Source organism: Hemitrygon akajei, chromosome 1 (genome assembly GCF_048418815.1).
Source record: "Hemitrygon akajei chromosome 1, sHemAka1.3, whole genome shotgun sequence".
Taxonomy (NCBI): domain Eukaryota; kingdom Metazoa; phylum Chordata; class Chondrichthyes; order Myliobatiformes; family Dasyatidae; genus Hemitrygon; species Hemitrygon akajei.
Window position 1 is genome coordinate 47,053,850 of NC_133124.1, and position 26,673 is coordinate 47,080,522.

Below are 26,673 nucleotides of genomic sequence, written 5' to 3' on the forward strand. Positions count from 1 at the left end.
TATCTGCCAAGTATCTGCCCACTCACCCAGCCTATCCAAGTCACCCTGAATTCTCCTAACATCCTCATCACATGTCACACTGCCACCCAGCTTAGTATCATCAGCAAACTTGCTGATGTTATTCTCAATGCCTTCATCTAAATTGTTGATGTAAATTGTAAACAGCTGTGGTCCCAATACCGAGCCCTGTGGCACCCCAGTAGTCACCACCTGCCATTCCGAGAAACACCCATTCACCGTTACCCTTTGCTTTCTATCTGCCAACCAGTTTTCTATCCATGTCAATGTCTTCCCCCCAATGCCATGAGCTCTGATTTTACCCACCAATCTCCTATGTGGGACCTTATCAAATGCCTTCTGAAAATCAAGGTACACTACATCCACTGGATCTCCCTTGTCTAACTTCCTGGTTACATCCTCGAAAAACTCCAATAGATTAGTCAAGCATGATTTGCCCTTGGTAAATCCATGCTGGCTCGGCCCAATCCTATCACCTTCTATCTAGATATGCCACTATTTCATCTTTAATAATGGACTCTATCATCTTCCCCACTACTGATGTTAGGATGACAGGTCGATAGTTCTCTGTTTTCTCCCTCCCTCCTTTCTTAAAAAGTGGGATAACATTAGCCAATCTCCAATCCTCAGGAACTGATCCTGAATCTAAGGAACATTGGAAAATGATTATCAATGCATCCGCAATTTCCGGGGCCAACTCCTTTAGTACCCTAGGATGCAGACCATCTGGACCGGGGAATTTGTCAGCCTTCAGTCCCATCAGTCTACTCATCACCGTTTCCTTCCTAATGTCAATCTGTTTCATTTCCTCTGTTACCCTATGTCCTTGGCCCATCCATACATCTGGGAGATTGCTTGTGTCTTCCCTGGTGAAGACAGATCTAAAGTACTTATTAAATTCTTCTGCCATTTCTGTTTCCCATAACAATTTCACCCAATTTATTCTTCAAGGACCCCCAACATTGTTCTTAACTATCTTCTTTCTCTTCACATACCTAAAAAAGCTTTTGCTATCCTCCTTTATATTCCTGGCTAGCTTGCGTTCGTACCTCATTTTTTCTCCCCGTATTGCCTTTTTAGTTAAGTTCTGTTGTTCCTTAAAAATTTCCCAATCATCTGTCTTCCCACTCACCTTAGCTCTATCATACTTTTTTTTTAATGCTATGCAATCTCTGACTTCCTTTGTCAACCACTGTGGCCCCTTTCCCCCCTTTGAATCCTTCCTTCTCCAGGGGATGAACTGATTTTGCACCTTGTGCATTATTCCCAAGAATACCTGCCATTGCTGTTCCACTGTCTTTTCTGCTTGGATAAATCTCCGGGTTCTGACAGGATATTCCCCAGGACCTTGAGGGAAGTTTGTGTAGAGATAGCAGGAGCTCTGACGGAGATCTTTCAGATGTCATTAGAAACGGGGATTGTGCCGGAGGATTGGCGTATTGCTCATATGGTTCCATTGTTTAAAAAGGGTTCTAGAAGTAAGCCTAGCAATTATAGACCTGTCAGTTTGACATCAGTGGTGGGTAAATTAATGGAAAGTATTCTTAGAGATAGTATTTATAATTATCTGGATAGACAGGATCTGATTAGGAGTAGCCAGCATGGATTTGTGCGTGGAAGGTCATGTTTGACAAACCTTTTTGAATTTTTTGAAGAAGTTACGAGGAATGTTGACGAGGGTAAGGCAGTGGATGTAGTCTATATGGACTTCAGCAAGGCCTTTGACAAAGTTCCACATGGAAGGTTAGTTAAGAAGGTTCAGGCATTAGGTATTAATGCTGGAGTAATAAAATGGATTCAACAGTGGCTAGATGGGAGATGCCAGAGAATAGTGGTGGATAATTGTTTATCGGGATGGATGCCGGTGACTAGCGGGGTGCCTCAGGGATCTGTTTTGGGCCCAATGTTGTTTGTAATATACATAAATGATCTGGATGATGGGGTGGTAAATTGGATTAGTAAGTATGCCGATGATTCTAAGGTAGGAGGTGTTGTGGATAATAAGGTGGGTTTTCAAAGCTTGCAGGGAGATTTATGCCGGTTAGAAGAAAGGGCTGAACGTTGGCTGATGGAGTTTAATGCTGAGAAGTGTGAGGTTCTACATTTTGGCAGGAATAATCCAAATAGAACATACTGGGTAAATGGTAGGGCATTGAGGAATGCAGTGGAACAGAGAGATCTAGGAATAACAGTGCATAGTTCCCTGAAGGTGGAGTCTCATGTAGATAGGGTGGTGAAGAAGGCTTTTGGAATGCTGGCCTTTATAAATCAGAGCATTGAGTACAGAAGTTGGGATGTAATGTTAAAATTGTACAAGGCATTGGTAAGGCCAAATTTGGAATATTGTGTACAGTTCTGGTCACCGAATTATAGGAAAGATATCAATAAATTAGAGAGAGTGCAGAGACGATTTACTAGGATGTTACCCGAGTTTCAGCACTTAAGTTACAGAGAAAGGTTGAACAAGTTAGGTCTCTATTCATTGGAGCGTAGAAGGTTGAGGGGGGATTTGATCAAGGTATTTAAAATGTTGAGAGGGATAGATAGAGTTGACGTGAATAGGCTGTTTCCATTGAGAGTAGGGGAGATTCAAACGAGAGGACATGATTTGAGAGTTAGGGGGCAAAAGTTTAAGGGAAACACGAGGGGGTATTTCTTTACTCAGAGAGTGATAGCTGTGTGGAATGAGCTTCCTGTAGAAGTAGTAGAGGCCAGTTCAGTTGTGTCATTTAAGGTAAAATTGGATAGGTATATGGACAGGAAAGGAGTGGAGGGTTATGGGCTGAGTGCGGGTAGGTGGGACTAGGTGAGATTAAGAGTTCGGCACGGACTAGGAGGGTCAAGATGGCCTGTTTCCGTGCTGTGATTGTTATATGGTTATATATGATATCCGTCCATTTAACTTTGGCCAGCTCCTCCCTCATGGCTCCATAGTCTCCTTTGTTCAACTGCAACACTGACACCTCCGATCTGCCCTTATCCTTCTCAAATTGCAGATAAAAACTTATCATATTATGGTCACTACCTCCTAATGGCTCCTTTACTGCGAGATCGCTTATCAAATCCTGTTCATTACACAACACTAAATCCAGAATAGCCTTGTCCCTGGTCGGCTCTTGTACAAGCTGTTCCAAGAATGCATCCTGTAGGCACTCTACAAACTCCCTATCCTGGGGTCCAGCACCAACTTGATTCTCCCAGTTCACCTGCATGTTGAAATCCCCCATAACTACTGTGACATTACCTTTGCCACATGCCAATGTTAACTCCCTATTCAACTTGCATCCAATATCCATGCTACTGTTTGGTGGCATTAGGGTCTTTTTGCCCTTACTGTTCCTCAGTTCTATCCACACAGACTCCTCCTGATCCTATGTCTGAATCAAAGGACTGAATCTCATTCCTCACCAACGGGGCCACCCCACCCCCTCTGCCCACATTTCTGTCCCTACGATAGCACGTATACCCTTGTACATTCATTTCCCAGCTCTGATCTCCCTGCAGCCATGTCTCCGTTATCCCAACAACATCATAGTTACCCATTCGCACCCGAGCTTCAAGCTCATCCGCCTTATTTCTGACACTTTGTGCATTCAGATATAGAATTTTTAGCCCATTTCTCCTCTCTCTGTTTAAATCACTGCCTATTGTGCTTAACTCAGCTCCCTGAACTCCCATCGGGCTATACGCCCCTTGAATTTTGTTGTCCTTCCTAAATTTACTTATTCTTTCTGCACATTTAACTCCATGTTCCGTCAGACCATTGAAATAGGTTTCAATGAGTCCCTCCTTCAATGAAATTCCAGTGTGTATAGGCCCAGAGCCACCAAACACTCCTCATACAATAAACCTTTCATTCCCAACATCATTTTCATGAACTTCCTCTGAATCCTCTCCAATGCTGGCACATACTTTCTTCAAAAAAGGGGTCCAAAACTGCTCATAATACTTTAAGTGAGGCCTCACCAGTGCCTTATAAAACTTAAAAATTTAATTCTTGCTTTTATATTCTAGTCCTCTCAAAATGAATGCTAACATTGCATTTGCCTTCCTCAACCTACAAGTTCCCCTTTAGGGAATCCCACACAAAGGCTCCCAAGTCCCTTTGCACAATGGATTTTTGAATTATCTGACTGTTTAGAAAATAGTAAACACTTTTGTTACTTCTACCAAAGTTCATGACCATACACTTCCAGACAGCATTCCATCTACACTTTGTCTGTTCTGTTACTCTAAGTCATTAGATAGCTTACCTGGCTCCTCAAAACTACCTGCCCCTCCACCTATCTTCATATCATCTGCAAACTTGGCCACAAAGCCTTCCTTAATATCACCCAAATCATTGACGTTAAACATAAAAAGAATCAGTCCCAACACCGATCCCTGCAGAACACCACTCGTCACTGGCAGCCAACCAGAAAGGGCTCCCTTTATTCTCACTCTTTGCCTCCTGTCATTCAGCCAATCTTCTGTCCATGCTAGTATCTTCCTTGTAACGGCATGGGCTTTTATCTTGCTAAGCAGCCTCGTGTAAAACACTTTGTCAAAGTCCTTCTGAAAATCCATGTTCACAAAATCCATCAAATCTCTTTTGTCTATTCTATTTGTTATTTCATTAAATAATTCCAACACATTTGTCAGGCAAGATTTTCCTTATGGAAACTGTGCTGACTTTGGCCTATCTTATCATGGACCTCCAAGTATGCTGAGACCTTATCCTTAATAATCAGCTCCAACAACATCTTCCTAAAGTTTGAGGTTTGGCTAACTGGCATATAATTTCCTTTCTTCTGCCTCCTTCATTTCTTGAAGAGTGGAATTTGCAATTTTTCAGTCCTCTAGAACCATGCCAGATTCTAGTGATTCTTGAAAGATAAGTACCAATGCCTCCACTATCTCCCCAGCCACCTCTTTCAGAACTGTGGGGTGTTGTCCATCTGGTCCAGGTGACTTAATCTACCTTTCAGCTTCCCAAGCTGCTTCTCTCTAGTAATAGCAACTACACTCATCTCATCAGCTGACACTCTTAAACTTCTGGCATATTGCTCATGTCTTCCACAGTGAATACTTACTTAGTTCATCTGCCATTTCCTTGTCCCCCAATACTACCTCTTCAGAATCATTTTCCAATTATCCGATATCTACTCCTGCCTCTCTTTTACTCTTTAAGTATCTGAAAAAAATGATATTTTCTTTGATATCATTAGCTAGCCTACCTTTATATTTCATCCTTTCCCTCCTTATGGCTTTTCTTTTATTAGCTTCTATTGTTTTTTAAAGGCTTCCTAATTGTCTAACTTCCCATACTTGTTGCTCAATTTTATGCTCTTTCTTTTGCTTTTATGTTGGTTTTGATTTCCTTTGTCAGCCTCAATCGCATCATCGTGCATTTAGAATAACTCTTCTTCTTTGGGATGTATCTATCCTGCGCCTCCTGAATTGGTTCTGGAAATTCCAGCCATTGCTGTTCTGCCGTCATCTCTGCCATCATCCCTTCCAATCAACTTTATCCTGCTCCTCTCTGTAGTTCCCTTTACTCAACTCTAATACTGATACATCTGACTTTAGCTTCTCTCTCTCAAATCAGAAGCCAAGTAAGTTAGTGCAACTTGAATAGGTCAGCTTGTCATTTGGTGTAACATTTTGGCCTGGGTAGTGATAGAATTTGGAAGATATAGGGATGTTCTATATAGACTAAGTTTGAAAGAGACATTGTGGTGAAAGCCACTATTTTCAAGAAAATGAGTTTGAATTATAAGAAAGAAAGTCATTCATTGCTGTATTGCCTCTGATGATGAGGTGTTGGCTCAATGGGTGTGGAAATAATTGAAGAGATTTTTGATCTGATGAACAAAAGAACAGAAGATCATTTGAATTAGGTAATATCCTGCCACATTATTGATCACAATAAGAAGACAGCAAAATTCTATGAATGTATCCCAGCACTTGGCCACAACAGTTCTCTTGACCACCAGAGAAAGATATTTAGACCTGATTTCTCAGGCTGTTTCAAACCTGGCGTCAGCATGGGACAGTAGCTACAGGACAACTGCCGCAATAGTAAATCAGCTCATTGCTACACTTTATAATTTTCAATGTGCTTATTTTACTGACTGGACAGTTCCAACTCTCCAGTCATAGAACTAAGCAAACAAATGTTTGATGGGTTAAGGGGAAATTCTGAGTTGAGGATGAAAAAAAATCCCTGAAAACCAAAGCATAGTTTTAAAAAGTTTAAAGATTCAAAGGTTCATTTTATTATCAAAGTATGTATGCAAAATATCTTGAAGATTTGTCTTCTCCAGATAGCCATAAAATACAGAAACCATAGAATCAGTTGAAAGGAAAACACACAAACCCCAAACAATCGGCAAGAAATCTAATTGAGCATGGACCATCATCTCGTCTCTGAACTTCTCCACATGATAGCTCATGCTCATATTTTTCTTCTGGAGTTTTCATGGGGACAGCAGAGTGCTAGCTCACTTGATTAAACTACAGATTCAAAAATAAAGTTAAGAGAAAAATATTAAGTAGAAAATGTAGAAAAACTGAAATAATCACCCGATGACTCGTTGTTTGCTGGCTTCATCTAGACCATAACTAGTTTTGGAAGAAAAAGCAGTTTAGAAGATTTAATAAAATGGCCATTGGAAGCAGAAATAAACTTTGGAAACTGTCAAAGTATTTTTCCCAGGTTGCTTGATTGTTTAAAATAGGTTGAGGGTAAATTCTTTCTACATAGTTGTGAAGTAAATAATCATTGTGATGAAATGCCCACATAGAATCATGGTGATAATTGAAGTTCTGAGCCCAACCATCTTTCAGTTGAAAACAGGTTCCTGAATTCTTTTCCTTTTTGAAAATGCAGATCTGAAATGGGGCTCAGTTTACAGAAGTAACCGTTTAAAATATTGCTTTAAGAGGTAATTATATTACTCTTGCGTTCAGAAATGGAACCTAAGAAATTCAGAGTTTGCTTTAAGACACTTGGGGAATGACTCTTGAACTTGTAGAGGGGCCTGCACATACTTATTCATGGCTTGCAAGGATGGGATGGATAAATTTGAATAATCTTATTTTGCTCTCCACTCCGGAAGGAGAATAATCAGAGTGTGCGTGGATATAAATCAGGAAAATTGGACTCGATTCTTTTCTTGTTTCAGTGCTTACTACCATGCGCTGAAAATTGAGCTCTAAATCACATCAGTTGCCTAAATCAAAAATGAATAAGGTCTCTGGTTTTGTGCTGAGGCTAATGGAGAGTTCTACTTAGTATTCTGCATCTGCTTAGGCTACTCAATTAAAATGAATCGTACCAGCATTTAGAAAGGTCTCTAACTCAGCCTCTTGTTATTTGTTTCTAGTGCCCACAAAATAAAAATGATTCAGGCATTTTTAAAATCTTTTATCCTGACTTTTATACTGTGATTCATAGATCAGGTAGGTGGGTGCAACTGAGTGGTTGTTGTGACTACTTTTCAGGCAAATGACTCTTGAGAGTTTTAATCCACTGCTGTACTATCTATTATTCCTAAATTCATCGATTTAGCCATTTCAGGTTCCAATGATAAACATTTGCTCAGTGTTTCCATATTTTATCCACCCAATGTTCCTATACCCAAGAATAAAACAAAGAACCAGGCCACGAATTAGATAGTGTGCTGTTTAATAAGTTCCATGCTGGATGTGGTTCTGTGTTTTTAAAATCATGCTGAGAAAATTAGTTTTTTTTAACCACGTGAAGTTTAAGGATTAAATTATTTCCAGTTTTACTAATCAGTAACAATCCTGACCACCTCCAAACATTTCTTCTGTTTTGTCCCTTTTCCGGATTGGGGTAGCAGTAGAGAATGAGGAGAAAGGCACATTTATACAGTTATCCCTCTCCTTTATTTTGACGCTTTATTACCACCAGCCCGTTGATCAGCCAAGAATACAGAATATTCTGGCACTTGGGCATGTCCATTGATATTGCTCGTCACTGGCTAACATGGGATCCACTACAGGCATTTTGAAAAACATGTTTAATGCAGATATTTAGCACTGAAAAGGTTAAAAACTTGTCATGGACTTGGTGTGCACATTAATCTCCAGGGAGGAAGCTTGTAACCCGGAGACAAGCTTGTACTGGTGTCCCACAGTGACAGCTGGTAATGGAAATACTTGCTGCTCCAGAAAGGCCATTAAGTGTGCCACTCATTCAGAGCCTTGTGCTTCAAAAGCTTCAGCTCCACCCATAAGTGTGTGGCAGGCTTTGTCATTCTAATTGACCCGTGTATGTGGAGTGCTGCCATTATTTACTTTTGGCTGGGGGCTTATGTTTACACAGCATGTTGGATTCCTGATGCCATATCACAAGTGTGTGCAAGTTCTGTAGCAATGTCTTCAGGCACTTTTCTTTTCAATGTCTAATCTAGGTCTGTCAAATACATGTGCTTCTAGACTCAGAGCACAGAAGGGATATAAGGCCTACAGGGAGGAATTACTCCTAATTTCTCAAATAATTGCGAGGCTGTTGCCTTGTTAGTCACTGGAAATAATATCCTAGTCCCTGGCTTTTATAGATAGTCTTCTAGGGACATTAGCTGGCAGCACCTTTTTAACTGAGCCCATTCACTCACAAAATCAGAATACTAGAGTCAACAAAATTAATCAACACAGCTTCCATTATATATATATTTTAGATTGTTGTTGCCGTGGCAATAAAGTCAGGGACATTGAATCTCCCCTCTTCAGCCATTGTTATCTTCCCTGGCCATCTGCTGTAGAGGAGTAATATTCTATCTCATTTGCATGATGACTGATATATGGGAAGCTTGGAAGGACATATGCTGCAGCAATCATGTGATGAAAATTAAAGTGAAAGTTTTGGGCCCAGAGCCGCAATCTGTGTGTGAGGCTGTTGATGTGCAAATGTAGAATATTGAGGGCTATGAATAGGGATGTATGACGTAGAAATCCACACAAATGCAGGTGCTTATCTCTATGCAGTCAAAGGCACTGGATATCGCAACTTGGGGACTGCTACAGCTTCAGTACAAGCAGATGAAAAAGTAAGAGGTGTGAAGCATGTGCTGGGTTTAGATTAAACTTTGATTTTGTATTGGTTCGGAGTGAAAATACTAACATGTATACTTTGATTTAATTTTATCAGGAGAAAATAACATTTGTAAAAATTATATTTGCATATATGTGAGAGCAAAGAGGACATACAATTTTACAAATTTAATTTTAAGCCTAGCACATTAATTGTCAGTAATTTACTAGATCTGAGTAGAATGAAAGCTTTGTGAAATGCAGTTGGTAAAACATACTACTCTCATTACTTTAATCGGGTATTAGAAAAAGGAAATGTGAAATTATTGCAACTTTTTTTAAACACTGTTCATTTAGTACTTATGAGCAAACACTGGAATTTTTGATGGTTCTTTTCAGTTATGTTTAAACATTGAGAAAACCTTTGTTTCTCAAGTCAGACTCTGTTTCTGTTGTTGGAAGAGGGGAAATCATACCACAGAATGTTTTTGACTAAGTACTGCATCAATGGATGACCTATTTAGTACATTTCTGAATAGACTTATATGGCTTATCACAGCACCACAATAATGTGAATAAAAAACTAGCCTTAGGTCAAAGAGTAAAAGGAAGAAAAATATACTCTGAAGAAATGCAGCTAAAATTCAGTTGTCTGATTGTCTTTTGGTCAGTAGGGAATCAGTGATTATCATTATTATTAGACAGGAAGTTTGTTTAGTTAACAAATGCTGTAATTCCAACTGTTTGGCTTTAATATATGGCACAGTTTTTCTGAATTTCAAAGTATAGTTCATATTGCTATAAGGTGCATCATATGTACTATATGTTGCAAATGCAGTCTTTTCAAACTTAATGTCCCATTATATGCATGTTTTTCAAAAGATATGAAACATTTAAAATTTTTTATCAAAACACCACAGATTTTAAAAAATAAAATTAAAGCTAATTGGCACAGTTTGTAAATAATGGTATGATAATGTTCAAACTCATTATTTTATGGTTACAAATATAACTCCTATCTAACTAGTCTGAAGAATGGCGAAGTGAAACCAGCTCATACATGAAGAATACATGTTTAGTGACTTAAACTAAAAAAAATTTAATTTTTATATATAGCTGATGAAATCTTTTTTTAATACAAGTTAACCTATAACTCATTGTACCCGAATAAGTTGAATTCACTACTCGTAGTTTTTGCAATGTACGGAGCTTTTGTATTATTTACCATGTAAATGTAAACATTGTTTTGCATTCCATATGGATGCAACATAATTGGTGATTATTTCTTCTTCAACATTTGAATTAAAGATTACATTTCATTTAGCCAGTAAAATAATTTAGACGAAAGTGCAACATTGAACCCCCAGTCAAAGTATACATCTAGTTCTTGTCCTTTTAACATACAAAAGTTCTTGATTATTTAAACATTATACACTGAACTAAAGGATTATACAGGAAAAATAAAACTGGTTTCATGGAAGGCATGTTTTTGAAAGCATTGTAGGTGTTTGAACTTTAAGGGAACTGTCCTTGGTGCCAGTCTTCTGCTTACTGATTGGAAGAGTTTATTAGTTTGTACTCACTGTAACTTCTAATTTGTCTCTTTATATTAGACACAAACTACAATATGTAACAGTCATAACCTTATCCCAAATACATGAAGTAGCGTGATGCACGAAAACACTTTACCTTTGAAGATTTCTTTTTGAATATCAGACGATACAAATTCACTAAATGCTGATTTATTTCTGAGTTTGTGACATCTACTCTCACAACTAAAAGTTAATTCATTGAATGCTTGGCTATTTGTAAAATAAAAATATAATTCCAAATATAAAATTTACCAAAAGAGTTGAACAGAAAATCAAAAAGTTTGGAAGATTATAGAGACAATCTTGTTAGCAGGACAGCTTTACTCAAAATACAAATCCTCTGCCTAAATATATCAGATTTTATCCATAACTTAACAGTAATGATTCTCATATTTGCTGCTGCAAATGTGAATGTATTAGATTGTTAACTTGCATTGGCTCATATTGTTTTACAAAGTTATTGATCTGTTGTTCAATCAAAGATATGGAGAGAATTCTTTGAATTCAGTAGTCACAAGACAAGGAATTACAAAGTGCAAGTTGAAAGATAAAGGGCTGGTCAATACTGTGAATGCAATTTTTCTTTACAATATTAGATTAAACACTTGATCAGTACTGTTTCCTGGAGAAAGATGTCTCTATCCACTTTTACATGTTACAGAGTAAGATTTTATGGAATAAGATGTCTTTTGTGGCTGTTGGCCACACTATTGCATCTAAATCAAAATGCATGGAGTTCTCATCCCTCTCTCATGATTTGTACCTGGGAATCAAGGCTGGCCCATTGAGCATTGTTGGGCGAGAACAGTACTGTTGCATGTATTTCATCTCAAATTGATGCTAAACCAAGACCTTTTCATCACTTTCATCTGGGTGTTAATGGTCCTATAATTTGTTATTTTAAAGATGAGTAGAAATTTTATATCCAGTATCCCAACAAATAATTATCCCCTCAAATGAAATCGTTAATAAAGTAAACTATAAGATTATTTTTCCTTTGCTGTTTGTGAGAGCTTTGTTGCTATATGTAAGTTGATTGAAATGTTTCTTACATTACAGCAAAGATTTCAACAAATTCTTCAATGGTTGTAAAGTGTTTCGGGACAACTTGAGGTTCGCAAAGCTGATACACAATAATAGTGTATCTACATTTCTTTCCCTTTTATTTAAATTATTTCCATAGAACCAAGAACCCTTGACAATCCTCAGTTTCTTGGACCAGCTATTGCACAACTGGTCATTATGCTGCCTAAGATATTGGTCAGAGGCCTCACTGGTGATGTTAACCTGCTGAACAGCTGAGTGCTGAACACACCATAACACGTTGTCAGGGACTATACTATTTGGGTTAATTACCTTCAGTTGAGTTTTATATATAGCTTTCAGTCAAGCAGTACATTAGATTAACAATCCAAATTGATACAGCAAAACAAATCTAACCCACCCCCACCCCCACCCTCGCTCTAGAAGATAGATAAACTCTGTATGTATTGAATCTGGACTAACTTGCTTTCTGTAATATAGATTCTATGCCGGCTTTCATAAGAAGCATCCTGATGCCATAATGCATGAACTATTGCAAATGCACTACATCAATTGCTAAATTTTGATCACACAAAGTAGAAATAGATCTGTTTGGAGAGAGGTCCAGTTGCTTCCATTCCATTGAACATAGGAACATATATTTCATGTAGAGTGTGTGATATAATTTATAATAAACATTTTCATTTTAAAGAAGGATACTTCTGGCTGCATCATGTCCTTCCACAGTAGTAGTGCTAGTTTTAATATTCCTCTGACATTGTTAGTGGGCTCAGTGAGGGTAATCAAAGATTGCCAACTGTCTAGCACATTAGAAGGTATCTTGTGACTGAAAATGGAGCCCTTCATGTAGCAGATGGTGATGTGATCCTTTAGAATGTATTTTGTAATATGTGCATTAATGTATCCACATAAATCAATATAATTTTTTTTAATAATGTGAGAAAAGAGTACATTTCTGATACGATCTTTTCCTACTAAAAATTGTGAATAAGCTAATACTAGATATATTAAGTACATGCTGACCTTATTACAGATATGGAAACTGAACAGTCTGCTAACGCTGATACACAAGAAGTTTAATCTTTATTTGTATATCAAGTGGTGACGAAGAGCACCCTTATGCATGACGTCATGTCTATTTAGTATCGAGTGCCTCCTATGCACCTAAAAGGTATATTAGTTTTCTGAAAAGAATCAAATACCAGAGAACAGTGTTATGGGAGAGGCTGACTTCTATTATAAGAGTTGATAGCACTCTGAGGGACTCAAATGGCTGGTCATATTAAAGTTTCCAACCAAAATCCTTGAATTAAACATCCCAACTTGTGTCCTATTAAGCATTTTATTCATAACCTCTTCCAATTACTTCAAATAGGGTGCCACAGTAGCATAGCAGTTAGTGTGATGTCATTACAGCTTGGGGCATTCTCAGCTTTGCAGTTCAATTCCAGCGCTGTCTAAAAGGAGTATGTATGTTCTCCCTGTGAACACATGGGCTTCCTCCAAGTGCTCCGGTTTCCTCCTACAGTCCAAAGACGTACCGGTTAGTTGGCTAATTGGTCATTGTAAATTTTCCTTTGATTAGGCTAGGGTTAAATAGATGTGTTGCTGGGCAGCATGGCTTATTGGTCCGGAAGGACCTGTTCTAATCTGTATCTCGAAGTAAAATAAATAAGTAAACGGACATCCATTGTTCAGTCTCACCGGAGTCCAAAATAAATAAATTAATAGGAATTAAGGAATTTCTCTGTGTTCTTCTGGAAAAAAGTAGTTGGAAATATTGATTTTTAGTGGCCATAGTGATTGATTAACAAATACTTCCACTTGTATATGTCTTTAAAATATTTACAATCTATTTGTGTTTGTGTTTGTTTAATGTCACTGAAAAGATTTTTCCATGGAAGTATATGATGAGCCAGGTCACATTTTGATATGATACAGAATCTCTGTGTAATGTCGTGTTACTTTAAATCCAATGCTGTCCTTTAACAGTAAATGAAACTTTGGATGGATAATCCTGCAAAAATGAGTTTTATGGATTGAGTTCAACAAGGCTTCAAAATGGATCCATCTGCTGCACAACAGCTGGTGTAGGGATAAATTTAATTCATTAAATCATTTTAAGGGAATAGCCTTTCAAAGAATTCATTGTTTAAAAATTCTCATTTTCTAAATTTGATAAAATTTTGACAGTGCAATAATTGAACGTTCTTTATGGTACATTTTTAGCTCCGCTTTCTTGCAATTTATCTGCTTAATAATAGAAATAAGTTTAAAAACTATCCTCTGTACTACATAAATAAATACAATGAAATGATGATAAATCTGGAGTTATGGTAGTTTGGCTTGTTATTAATACTTGTGAAACTTGGAACATTTAAATAGTATTATGCACATAAAACTGATTTGTTCTTTTTCTAAAAAATTTTGGCTGCACTGAACTTGGTAATGAAAGTGCCTGCCTCTGCTGCATTTTATGGATATCAGAATACATTTTCCACTAGTCTGTTTCTTTCTAATGAGTTGGCTTTAAAAAATCAGGGTTTATGAATTAACCTGTTCTGTTTCATTGTTTGCACAGCTTGGGCTTTTTATCCCTTTTCTTTTGCCTTTGAGGTTGTGGCACAGTGTCAGCTGTTGGCTGATTGTAAAAGAAAGCCATAGTTATGTGAAAGAAAGAGAAATGGTGGTTGGTAAACAGAGATAAGGCCTGAATGGAGTCCAGGCAAGAGGAGATAGTTCTGCAAGAGCCCAGATTGTGCACAGTCTGTTAACGTGATTCAAGCAAACTCTGCCCTTTCACACACCATCGTTGACAGAGAAATCTCCAATGACCAATTGAAACAAACCCCTACCCAACCAGGGGTGATTAGAACAATGAAATTTGCATTTTTCTTATATTATATATATATTACACATTAGGACAGCTGTCAAATTTGGAGTTTCTGACAGTATTTTATTTTATTTAACATTATGAAGTCTTTACATTACTTTTCTTGGAATTACATGAATAGGTCTACTATATTCCTATTAAATTCTTTTTTTGTATCAGAGCCAGTTCCCATCTTATCCAGTCTTTTATGTTTATTAAGAGGATCAAGCCCAAAATGTGAAGTTTGTTTTTTTCCACATTTATAATATTTAATAATCTATTATAATTATTATTTATTACATTTATTTCTTTATTATAATTGTCACATCTATTATATTTTTCCAAAAAAACAATGTTTAAACTGATCATGAACTGGTAAAACAGCACTTAAACTTCAGTTCCTTAAAGTGTTGTCCAGTTCAATTAACACAATGTAAGTCTCCCTCATGGAGAACAAACAGAAAACACAGTTAATGCTCAGTGGAGTTAAGAACTACTATATTTCTGGTTTGTGATTGATCAATTGAAGGTGTGTATGATACAAAAAAAGTGTACGTTTTTTTCCTTTTATCTACTTTACTCATAAAGCAAGAGATCCAGTTATAGCTAAATATGAGACTTGAAGTAAGAAATCAGTTTTACAAGATATTTTGTCTATTTAATGTTGTGAGTAATGTTCTTAAGTATAATCAGCTGCTGTTAGGAAAAAGAGCATTTCATAAATGTGGCAGAAAAGCAAAATCTTTCACCCAAAATTAAATGGATGATTTTAACTGTGTCTCACCCAAAGAGAATGCAGATGGTGGGTGCTTATAATTGCAGTTATTTGCTTTGTTTGACATTTCTGATGCAGCACCACTTTCTGCAATTTTCCTAGACCCATATAAAGGTTACAACACAGAAGAAGGCTATTTGGCCCATTATGTCTGTGCCAGTCAAAATGAGTTAACATACTTTATAAAAGGAGTTACCCTATGATGAGTTACCCTCATCAAACAGATATCCAAGTAGAGTTTAATGTTATGAGTACTTTGACTCTCCCACACATCTAGACATTCTTTGGATGTTTCCTTATCTCCCCTTTGCTCTTCATTCCATTTATTTTAGATATATGGCCCTTAGTTTTTAATCCTCTGCTCTGGGAAATAGATCCTTCCTATTTATCCCATCTATTTTCATGAGGTTCTTGAGTCGTACCGCATGGAAACAAACCGTTGAGCCCAACAGGTCCATGCTGACCAGAGGGCAGTCAACTGTTTTAATCCTATTTTCTCTAACTATTCCATTAAGTGACTGGGCATTCTGCAGGGGAGCTGCAGATAAGTGGGAGCATAATTAGTATTGTGTCTCAGAGTCCTTTGCAGGGATGATGATGCTGGCAATGTTTTTAGTTGAGTAACTTGTGTGTAAATGTGAAATAGGCAGCAATATTATAGAAGTCAGAAAAGTGCTCTACCAACACTAGTATTATTTATATGGACACGTTGTTGAATCTTTCTCCCCACAGATGCTGCCTGACCTGCTGAATATTTCAGAACTTTCTTTTTCTTATTAGACACAGGAATCATTCCTCACCTGTCGGTTTACCACTTATCCTTTCCCAGGAATGATCAACTGGGTCTCTTGTGAGAGTCCCCAGTAATCCAAAATTTTGCTTTTAATCAATTGGCAAAGCAACAATTCCCCATTTATATGAACAGGAGCTCATTTATCACATTCAAATAAGGAGTTAAAATCTCTCTAGGCTGGCCACTAAATCATCATGTTAGCTCATGTTTTGCCCCATCCTCCATGAAATCAAAGACTTAAATATCTGAATTTAGTAACAGCCCATCAGTTGATTTTTCTTTCAGTCACATTTCCAAAGAATGTTGACTTGCTGGTTTTGAAGTCATTTCTACAAAATAATTTGGAGCTGATTTGCTCCCATCTCTAATCCAACTTACTATTGTAGAATGTATTCTCTGGTCATATTTTAGAATTAATTGGTGGACTCCTCAGAGATATTTATAAATCAATCTCTTCCACATTCAGCAAAATATAAACTACAAAATATGAATATGAATATTAATTAGTCTCTTTACTTGAATCAGTTAAAGAAGGAAAATAAATGTGAATCTCACCTAAATACATTGCTGAAGAGACTATGTTTATTTGTGAGTATAGAATATGAGCAAAACCATGACTGTTATAGGCATAAAGTTCACACATAGCAAAAGGAACAGGTTACCAACATAATTCTTTTTGCAGGTATGGAACTTCTTTGGAGTTTGGAGTATAAAACTGCCTTTGAGGAATGAAGTGAAACTGTTTTCTAAGATTTTACTCAGTACATACATATAAATTTATGTTGATTCAATGCAATTCATATTTCCAATGCAGAATTTCTGACTTTGCTTTTGAAGTAGGAAAGATTACTCAATAATTGTTGAAAGCTTTTTGCTGCTTTATTGATTAAAGGGATTTACGCACTGTCACTTTGATGTGTATCTAGAGTTGATATCATCGAATGCTATGCACATTCATAGTCTAGGAAAGCCATGAAATTGCACACACCTCTTGTAACTTAAGCATTTCTTTTTTATTTTACGCTACTCCTCTTTGCCAGATCATCAGAGGCTGGATTTATATGCTATCTTTCAATAACTTTGAAAGATTTGGTTATGTGTCATTTTATTTTAAATTGGTGATGGTTTTTGTTAGAGGAATTGATCAATATATTTTGAATTATTTTGTCAGTTTGAGTAGATACCTAAAGATTTGCATGGTCTCAGTAATTTACAGTAAATATTCATCTCTGAGCAGAGTAAGTACAACCTCAAAGGCCACTGGGTACTGTATTTACAAAGAAAATGCATCGGCCCATTGTACGGAGCAGCTAATGAGATTGGTCGTTAAGTAAATGACACAAAGCCTACAAAAAGCTTAGCAGCTCATTGGAGTATCACAGAGAGTCCCCATACGTTGCACGCGACACATTGGAGTAACCTGGCCCACCCCTGTTTGTACTTCATCATTGGTTCCCTGGTGTCAGTTTTAGAAGCAGAACAAAGGCTAAAAGGGAAATGGTAAGTCAGTCTAACAATTGTACCCTGGAGAACAGAAGAGCAAATCCGCTTTCCCTTTAACTGCAGCTGATACGAGAGCATTGAGGAAAAGTAATAATTTGTCACATGAAGGCAAAGTTACTTTATTCTACAAAAGAACTTAGACTTCAGAAAGAAAAAGAACAATTTCTAATTATCCATAATGCTCTATATGTGCTCTGTCAAGTATTCTTTCAAAAGTGAAATTTTTGACCATTTTATTTTATATATTTATTGATCTATTCTAAATTTATATCTTTTTATTAATGATTAATGTCGCAAGTACTTTCACGTTGCAATTGAAAATGGGAACAAATACTCAGCTCACACTTACAGAATTGAAGTTTTATTTCAAGAAACATTTTATTGTTTCTGAAAGCATCAAAAGAAGTGTCTGCAAAGATTCTGATTTTATTTGGATCTTGCAGTTCTGAATTCCAGACAAATACTATCTTGGTTTTGTATTAGTTGCTTGCTATTCCTTTTAAACTAACCTCCTTTCACATCCCCAGAGTTGTATTCCCTGATTTTTTAATCAATACAAAATATAATTAAATTGCTGAAATGTGTGATATGGTAATTATGGACAAGAAGTAATATTTTAGGTCCTCCCTCTGTGATTGTTGTTAAAATCATAACTTATTAACATCAATAAAACACCTAAGGTTCTAACAGTTAATGAACAAAGTGATGTGTTGACAGGACATTGCACAGATGGCTCTGTTTGCATTACTATGAGTATGTTTCTTTCTCTCCGCTGTAGTTCCACACAGTAGGATGGTGTTTAAACATTGGTTTGGATGGCCTTAGTGGAGAAGAAAAAAATCTATCATTTATTGCTGATAGTAAATATTAACTGGTTGTTATAGATTGTATAATAGAAAAAGAGTTTCAAAATGAAGGTCTGTGATGGTTTAGAGTTTTAGCTAATCTTTAATATGTTGATAATATGAAGTAGATATGTACTTAGTCATTGGTTTTAAAGCAAGGCTTTGATAGACTGTCAGTACACCTTTGTGAGCTAGCTAAGTGTAGTCAGATAGCACTTCTGACAATAATTTGATTCACAATTTTAATGAACTTGTTTTACTAATTGCAACGCAGAAGCACATTTGTTTTATTTATCACTTAGCAAACTGCTCATGATGAATTCTCTGATACATTACTACATCATATTTTCATAATGATAGCAGTGTTATTGTTAGCAAATATGGTCAGCAAAGTAACTCCCACAAGTCTGTTCGTACATTTTAAATAACAGCCTTCAATAAGCTGAGGTTTTACGTTACACACTTTCCCGCTGAATCACTTGTTCTTATCGATTCAGAACAAATTCACATTTTGCACAGCTTATGCATTAGAGTGTTGTTTTTTTTATGCACATAATTATAATCATGAGCCATCTGGTGATTTGGCAGGCTTTTCTAAATTGCAATGGAAAAAAAATCCCAAACTAACCCTTACTGGCAAAATATCAATATTTCTTTCTAATTCTGATGTAGAAATTACTGTCTGCTGCTAGGCAATTTATTTTTCTGGGTTATGTTGCCCAAAAAAAACATTACTTGTTGCCCTTGATTTGAAAGTCTACATTTTCCCAGTCTCCATTTTTACATCTGCCCTGTGCGCTGTCTATTTTTTGTGGTTATGTCAAATACAAGTACATGAATATTATATCTGAAAATTAAAAGCTAAAAATGTTATAAACCCACTGTAGGTCCATCAACACCAGCAAAGAGAAATGGTGATGGTTTAGTGGAAACTTGGTTGTATATTTGTTGATCCCACAGGCAATCCTTCTCTCAGATCTTAAGTCTTGCATATTCCTGGAAAAAAAACCTTTGACTCAACTCTAACTATTTATAAAAGGAATGAAGGAATGTTATAATTTAAAACAACTAATGAAGATTATTATTCTATACATTGCTTTGCAACAATTATAATAGTTGAAAAAAATCACATGGGCCTTTAAAAATTAATTACTCATATTTAGACAAATGCCAGATTCTTACTTAGTCTATGTCAATTATTCTGTCCTTTTTGTCACAAAAATCTTTCCTCACCTTGCGTTTGAAAGTCTGGCAATATTAAAAACAACGTGAAAAATGAAATCTCGTAACTTCTCTTTATCTCTCCATTCCCTTTTTTTGCAAGCCACAATCGCTTGGAGCCACAATATCCCATTGCAGTGGGGAAACAACTTTGTCCAGTAACAGAAAAGGCAGATTAGCTCTCCTTTAATAGAGAAACTAAGGATAAAGTTACAAAATTTTTTGAAATACTGAAGAAGAAAAATGTTTTATGTATGCTTTTGCTATATTTTCAAGGAGCATTAAACTAGTAAATGTGGTTTTCGATTAAGTGTGTAGTTGTCTTTGTTCATGCCTAATATCAGTGCGCAGTGGCCAGAGCCACAGATGAACAAAGTGAAGTTGTGTAATGACTGGAACAGCTGACTCATTAGGAGAGAGCAGCAAAAGGTAATTAACCCTGGGAAAAGTACAGCTGCCATGCGAGCTTCCCGTTTTTGTGAGACCTGATTAGGAATTAGTGTTAAATCAGTGATTCTTCTCCAAAATGGCATTGGTAATTCAGTCTTACCATCAGGTGCACACAGAAAAAAAAAGTAGACTGGTTACATTTACATACAGATCATTACTACTGTACTGATGGGAATTTAGCACTTAAAACCAACCTGTTTCATGTTTCTTTTCATCAAAGTCTTTTTGGGTGTCAACAAACTGCAGTAGTCAACTGTAATAGTGATACGCTGAACAAATGCCATTTTCATTTTATCAGGCGGCTGCACAATTCCATGATATGGTATGCAGTATACTTTATGCATGTAAAACTTGCAAAAGACAAGAAATTCACTGTAGATCTCCAGTACAAAATGTGTCTAAAAATATCTGGTTATGTTCACCATTGCCAAGTTTCATTGAGTCCCAATGGAAAAAATACAGAATAACTTGGAGTTTGGATCTGAACCATTAAATTTATTAATGCAATTTCTAACTCAGTGACAAGAAAAAGTTTGATGCAGCTCCAGATTTCCATTTTGAAAAAAAAATTAATGCATGCAGTAATTTGAAAGCAAAAAAGCTGCAGGTGTTTGAAAAATTTAAAAGTAATTGCAGGAGATAGTCAGGATGTCAGGGGTTGGAATCAGAGTTAAAATCTCAGGTTAATGACCTTTCATTAGAATTGGTAGGGGGACTGCCACTGCCACAGAATATAACCTTCCCTTAGATTCATCTTGGACCATCAAACATGTAGAGTGGCGTTGATTCCTAAGCAAAAGTTGGGGATAAAAGAATTTATATAATATAGTACAGAAATTGTGACCAAGTGCACATTGTCATGACAAACTGTAAAGGATAGCAGATGAAAAATATATGTTGAAATGGCGATGTGTGATATTAACAAGTAAAATATTAGTACCTTCACTGTGTTCTATTTATAATGTTTGAAACTAATAAATATCTCAATTAAAGCAGCAGACAATATAATTCAATGTAACAGATCTGCTATGAACACAATGCAATTTCGCTATTTTTAATAAAATAGAAATAAATTGATAGCATTCATAAGCAAAAATGAACCTCATTCTCAATACTCCACTCCAACATGGTGAAATAAGTATGCTGTTGCTGGTAACAAATGGAAAGTACACTAACAGACTTCTTCAGCAGAATTACAAAATGTTTCTGCTGTTATTACGCCTTACAAAAGTCTTTAGATAAATAGATGCAAACTTGCAAGATATATGGAGGTGAGTGAACAATTGATTCTCGGAAGATTGGAAAATAAGGAAGGCCACAGTTTTGTGGTCATAGAAATATTCACAGCACAAGACTATACAGTGTGGTTTGGTTTCAATGAAGAAACATCGTATTAAATTGAAGAAAATCAAAGGGGTGCTGCCCATTTGGTAAAAAGAGTCAAGGATTTGTCTTGAATAATTAGAGGCTTTAGATTGGAAATTTAGATTGAGGGATGAAGAAGTAGTCTCCCATATGCTTTTTTCACAATGCATGAATTAGTTGAGGAAACTGATTGAAAAGCAAAGTATTTCAAAGACTGTCAACATTCTAAGGTCTTAGACAAATCTGAAAAAGGTTTTGAATCAAGAACTGTGACCCAAAATTCTCAGATCGGTTTGCAGTGTTATGGTACTCAATTATTGTGCATAAATAGTAATATTCTCTGTGTTTTCAAGTAACTTCACAATTTATGGGGTTTTATTCCAAAATATTGATATACATCAATTTCTTTAAAGTTTGCATCACATCCAATTCAGTGGAATGAAATACCTTGTTGCACAGACCCAAAGTTACCAAGATCAGTGTAACTGTAATTTCTGGAACTTGACAGTGATCCTTTTCCTATTTCTAAACTTAACTTTTCTCCCCACTGAACCATGTATTATACTGAACTGAAATGCATACATTCTCAATATAACTAGACTTCTTCTGACCTTGACTCATTCGTAGGAGCCAACTTTCCCAATGTGATTAAACTTCTTTTGTGTAATGACGTAAAAGAAGACCAGAAACAAGAAAAGGAAATGTTCCGATAAACAGAAGCCCACTGATTATTCTGACATTGATGGTGTGATTTTGTTTTAAGCCAGCCTTTATGTTTCAGCAAAGAAAATGAGTTCCACAGGAAGTGCTGGCAAAGTTCCCATTGACAAGTTTGATGTTGAATTAGGAAATTTCAGAATCATATTTAAATATTTCTAGCCATTCCAGACAGGATGTCACATATGTAGAGTTTCTATTTACTTACAATGGTTAAAAGGTGCTATTGGTGTTTAGTCAGCAATAAACCCTGCTGCTTTGTTGCTAGTATTAGCAAATTCTCTACTTGTGAGTTGAAATTATCTTCCAGCTTAAGGGTGCTAGGGTTTATGAACAATTACCTTTTCATAATTAGGTTTATTATCACTGATATATGTTGTGAAATTTATTGTTTTGTGGCAATAGTATAGTGAAAGACATGAAATTACAATGTAATGAAGATAAATGAATAGTATGAAATAGGTCGTGTTCATGGACTGTTCAGAAATCTGATGATGAAGGGGAAGAAGGTGTTTGTGAAACATTAAGTGTGGGTCTTCAGGCTCCTGTACCTCCTCTCCATTGGTGGTAATGAGAAGAGGGTATGTCTTTGACTTTGATCATTCTTAATGATGGATGCTACCTTCTCAAGACAAAACCCCTTGAAGATGTCCTCATTTGCAGGGAGGGCTTTGTCCATGATGGAACTGGACGAGTCTACAAGTCTCTGCACCCTCTTTTGATCCTGTGTATTGGAGCCTCCATACCAGGCAGTGATGCAGTCATAATACTCTCCACCAAGAATCTTTGATGACATACAGAACATTTTTGAACTTCTGTGTGTTAGGCTTCTGTTGATGCCTGGGAACATGAAACTGCTCACCCTTTCCTTTCTTTTAAGTCTTGTTGCACAGAGCCCACACCGATCCCCCTCACCTCCCAAGACCTAAAGTTTCATTATTTGTTTTATGAAAACTACAGTTCAGATTCAGATTCAGATTCAGAACAAATACAATGCAGTTAAAAATGAGACAACATTCTCCGGAATGATATCACAAAAAAGCACAAAACAGACCACACAAAAAAAACCACATTACGTTTGGTAATCCCCAATCCAGAGTCCGGAGAGGCTGCTGCGTATCGATATCGCACTACCGTCTTAGCACGTTCCCCGGAAAGGAAATACAAACCCATCAGACAAAACTAAAGCTACAAGACCTACACAAAACCACATAGTTACATATAGTTATAGTTAACATATAGTTTCAACAGTGCAGACAATACCATAATTGATAAAAGACTAACTGACAAAAGACCACATAATTATAACAGATAGTTTCAACAGTGCAAATCAATATCGTAATCTGATAAAGAGCAGTCCATGGCACGGTTTAAAAGAGAGTCTCAAAGTTCCGACAGCCCATCATCTCACGCAGACAGTAGAAGGAAGAAAAACTCTTCCTGCCATAATATTTCAAGATTTGGAAAGACTTCTGAGTGGTTTCATAATTTGATACAGTTCTGTCAAGGGAAATTTTGAAGATGCAGCCACACACAAGATCAAATATACAGGTTTTAAGAAAACTTATGAAAATATTAACAGCACAGCAAAGTCTTGGGTGACTTGGAAAAATAATTTCCAAAATATGGACAAGATATCAGATATCCTGCTGTTGATAATAGAGTGAAAGAGGAGGAGACAACAATGTAAGTAAAATATATAGAAAAGATAACTGTAGGGTGGGGATACAAGGGAGCATAGGTGCTGGAATCTGGAGCAATGAACAATGTGCTGGAAGAACTGAGTGGTTCAAGAAGCACCTGTGAGAGGAAAGGAATTGCCGATATTTCAGTTCACTTTGAAACTTGATGCAATATGCTTGATATTTAAAATGTCTAATTTAGTAGTGACAGATGAAATTGAATGGTGGTAGAAAAGCAAAGTTATTTATTGTTAAAATGAATGTTAACTCCATAGTAAGATAATGTTAGGAGACATTCACATTTTGGAGTATATTTGAAAATGCAGCAATTGCAGTGAAATAATGAAAAATGGAAACTCACATGAGCAGCAGGGGAGATAGACGAGAGATGAGGAAAAGAATAGCACTGTTGGATGTTCAGAATACTGAGAAAGTACACCATATTGCAATCTCTAGTGAGATTGATGGGAAACAGTTTGAGATACAGATTGAAAAAATATGAGCGATAAAAGCTACTGCAACAAGCAAGAGGTACAAGACAGTGAAGATTGTTTCTCAGTTGGAGAGCTCAATGGTATCAAAAAGGTGCTTTTGTCTAAACTTTGTGGTCAACCATTTTGAAAGGGGTCTGCACAAGAAATAGGCCATTCGTTGCCTCAAATTAACTCCATCTTTACAACAAAGGCATGGTTGATTTTCCACATTATCATTATTTTCCTCTAAAACACAAAAATCTATTCATCTCATTTTTGAATGTAATCAAAGCAACTTCTCAAGATAAAGCATTATATACTTGATACAGCCTTAAAAAAATTCCATTAGATTTCAACACAATTGCTCTTTCACAACCCAATGTTGTCCTTATTTAATCTTACTATCATGTTCCAGGAACATATAGTAGGTGGCATATTCTTGTTTTGAATTCCATTATTTTCCTCACTGCTACATCAGACTAACAGGTAAGTAGAGTCCTCGATGTCTTTATTCTTTTCTGAGGTGATGGATGACATGAAGGTTACTGGATTTGTTGATGGTGAGAATTGATATCTCTTGGCCTTAGGCTGCCAAGAGATATTCATGTGTTGGTGAAATGGACAGAAAAATGGTAGATGGAGTTTAATCCAGACACACATGAAGAGACACATTTTTGTGAGTACTGATTGTGATGGTATTAGGTTTGCTGACTGCGAAGCTCTAAACTCAGACAAAGATCTTAAGCACTATCAAATATAGATAGCTATGGTTACGCTCATAATAGGAGGCCATACTGTAGGCACCTTTTCTTCAAAAGCTGGATCACTTCCTGTTTAGCCTCCGCAGTGAGTTCAGCTGGCAATGCCAATTATTTGAGTGGTTTTCCCCCTCCCTACCAAGTAGGAGATACTTCCAGATAACAGAGTAGTTTAAACACAGTTCATTTACTTATAGTGATACACATTTCAATTTAGGTAAACTTCTTAAAACACATTTAAAACTCACAAAAGATTTCCAAGCTCCAAGTGATTACTAAAACATAAAGGAATTCTAAACCACAAGTACAATTCCTAAAGATAAAAAGATGTACCAACAAGTTGCGGATGAATAAATCATCCATTGCAGAAACTGAAGGCAGAGGGGAAAAAAAGCCTGACTGCTCTCTTACATTTATACTCTATTTTTCTGCTACTTGACTGACTTCACACACATCTGATTTTTTTTTTTTTACATACCTTTTCACACAGACAGTCTAAAAGCTTCTGGGGATTGAGTTTCCAGATACCCACAATTAATGCTGTGAGAGGTGATCCTTTGAGTACACAATCCAACTATTAATAGACCAGCTATTTGATGCACTAAATGATAGTATCTGTCTGATTTGTGAGCTTCCTTGAACTAAATAACTTAGCCAAGTTTGTCTGGTATGAAGCAGGCCAATTAACACAACCCCATTCTCTTACACTGAATATCTTGAACAGGTGGGCCAGCAGTCTGTGCTCTACAGATAGTGCTGTTGGTTTGCAAAGCTGTCCTTTTAGCTTTGGACTGATTATTGCTTGCCATTTACTACAAAGTGAAGCCTAACATCATGAATGGCTCTGATGCTTCACTTCCAGGTGAGCTCAACACGTTTTACGCATGCTTTAAAAGGAAGAATAAAACTGCACCTGTGTAAATCCCTGCAGCATCTGGTGACCCTGTGATCTCTGTGTTGGAGACCGACATCAGAGCTACTTTCAAGAAGGTGAACCCTCACAAGTCGTCAGGCCCTGATGGTATATTTGGTGGAGCGCTGAAAACCTGTGCCAATCAAAAGGTCGGAGTGTTCAAAGACATGTTCCGTCTCTCACTACTGCAGTTGGAGGGTCCCATCTGCTTCAAAAGGGCAACAATCATAGCAGTGCCCAAGAAGAGCGGGGTGAGCTGCTTCAATGACTATTGCCCTGTGGACCTCACATTTACGGTGATGAAGAGCTTTGAGAGGTTGGTCATGGCTAGAATCAACTCCTGGTTAAGCAAGGATCTTGACCAACTGCAATTTGCCCAACACCACAATAGGTCTACAGCAGCTGAAATCTCACTGGCTCCCCACTCAGCCTTGGATCACCTATGTGAAATTGCTTCTTATTGACAGCTCTGCGTTCAACACAATCATGCCCTCAGTTCTAATCAACAAACTCCAAATCCTGGGCCTCTGTACCTCCCTCTAGATCCTTGACTACCTCACTGAGAGAACACAGTCTGTGTGGATTGTAAATAATATCTCCTCCTTGCTGACAA

General features: G+C 36.8%; 1 protein-coding gene across 2 annotated transcripts in view; it reads left to right on the top strand.

Annotated features, from left to right (window-relative positions):
• The first annotated feature begins 8,997 nt into the window (after positions 1-8,997).
• Positions 8,998-26,673, top strand: part of st18 (ST18 C2H2C-type zinc finger transcription factor) — a 188,604-nt gene continuing 170,928 nt past the window's right edge. For both annotated transcript variants that reach the window (XM_073042528.1, XM_073042539.1), the window contains exon 1: positions 8,998-9,074. The gene's annotated coding sequence lies outside the window, so the exon portion shown is untranslated. The remainder of the gene's footprint in view (positions 9,075-26,673) is intronic.